This window comes from Selaginella moellendorffii, unplaced genomic scaffold (assembly GCF_000143415.4).
Source record: "Selaginella moellendorffii unplaced genomic scaffold, v1.0 SELMOscaffold_81, whole genome shotgun sequence".
Classification (NCBI taxonomy): Eukaryota; Viridiplantae; Streptophyta; class Lycopodiopsida; order Selaginellales; family Selaginellaceae; genus Selaginella; species Selaginella moellendorffii.
The window spans coordinates 557,859-559,936 of NW_003314342.1; positions in this window are offsets into that span (position 1 = coordinate 557,859).

Here is a 2,078-nt window from a genome sequence, read left to right on the forward strand (position 1 = left end):
TCATTTATTTGTTCCATATTTGCTTCATATGCATTCATGTATGTTGTGTACATTTCTTTAAGATCTTCTTCTTTTCTAAATTTTTTATGTAAGATTAATCTTTCAAATGCCCACTTTTCTGAATCTTTTTCTTTACTAAAGTTTATATATCTAATTATATTGTTTTTTTTATGTTTTCGTGTTGTTACTTCTTTTTCAAATATATATTCAGTTGTTATCTCTACTAATGTTAAATCTTCTAATTTTTCTGGTCTTTGCATGTATTTTTCAATTAGTCCAGGTACTGTTATGTCTGTTTCGTCTTCTTGCATTTTTGCAAGGTCTTGTTTCATTTTTAAACGCTTTGTTCGTTGTTCTTGTGGTTTAGTATCAATGAACTTTACAGTTCTAGACATATGATGAAATGGGATTGACAATATTAAAAAAAGTGCTTGTTGAATTGGCATTTCCCTACCACGTATGAAGCTATTTTCTAATAACCGAACTCTATTAAATGCATCTGTTCCTTCTTCTTGGCATTTTTTAAATACAGTTGATAATGTCTTTGTTATTTCTGTTTCAATACATGCAATGTATGATAAACAATATAATGCTGCTGCATATGGATCAAGAATAATTTGTATATCTACATTTGATTGCCACAGATTTGATAATTTGTTATTAAAAGTATTTGTGTTTATGTCTTTTGGTTTTCGTTTATAAAAAATTTTTGTATTTGTTATTGTCGATCTTATTGTAGCTTTATATTGCTCATATGTTATTCCTATTATTTTTAAATATTCATCAAACTCTAAATCTTTTAGATCTATAGTTTTATCTTCTAGTATTGTTTTTATTTTTTTTAAAATTATTGTATATGAATCCTTTTCATGTTTTGTAATGTCTTTTATAGGCTCTAAGATTTTTGTTTGTGGCATTGGAGGAATTGGGTAATTAAATCTACAATTTATATTTTTATATTTTTTACATGTTTTTCTATGTTTATGAGTTTGAACATCGTTTATATTATCTGGTAGTTTTTCTGAATCAGTACATATAATTTCATTAGCATATTCTTTTATTTGTTCTAATGTTTGTGGTGGATTTTCTAACCATATTAGTGCATGTTCATGTGGTGTACCACGTTGTTGAAATTGTGTTACAAATATATAGTCTTTTACTTTCCTTCCAAATATGTGATAATTGGACATTAATATTTTTCTAAATGCTGATGTTTTATGTGCATAATATCGTATTGTGCTGATTGGATCAGCTCTTAGTATTTTATATATTTTCTCTTTTTCATTTAAATTTTCTATCTCTTGTTTTTGTAATATATCTGTATTTAAATGTTTTAAAGCATTTATTAATGGTTCCCAATGTCTTTCTGAACAACTAAGAGTTAAAAATAGTGTTGGTGGTCCTAATTGTCTTATCATGGCAAATGCATCTTTTTTTAGTGCTTCTAAATTATCTGGTGATGTTCTTAGATTTTTTAAATCTCTAAACCCTATGTTTGAATTTAATATTTTATCCATATTTCCATTTACAAGCACATCTTTTGATGTGATTTTTCTTCCTTCATAAGTAAATTTTCTTAATCTAAAACCTGCATTTTGATTAACAAATTTGATTTCAGTTTTTACTGCTGCTGTAAATATATGTTCAATATGTCGTGCAAATTTTCTATCCTCATTCATTAATTCCCATTGGATTATTTCTTGATATGTAAATTTATTTTTTATGTCTAATGGTCTTGGTTTTCCACCAAATAGTTTTGGATATGCCATTTCTTCAGCATTTTCATCTACAAATAATCCTAATGGGTGTTGTCCTTGACTAGGTGCTATAACTAAAACTTTATTTGTAAAATTATCTATTTGATTTGCATTCTGTCAAGCCTATGACCATCAGTATCTGTTGGTGATATCTCACTATACAGGTTGTCTATAAGATTTACACTTTCATCATCTTCATTTAATTCTTGTTGTAATTCGTTTTCTAATATTATTTGTGCGTTATTATCTATATTATCTAAATTTTGTGCTTGTTGAAACCAGTTTTCATCTATATTAATTTTATTTTTCTTATATAGTTTG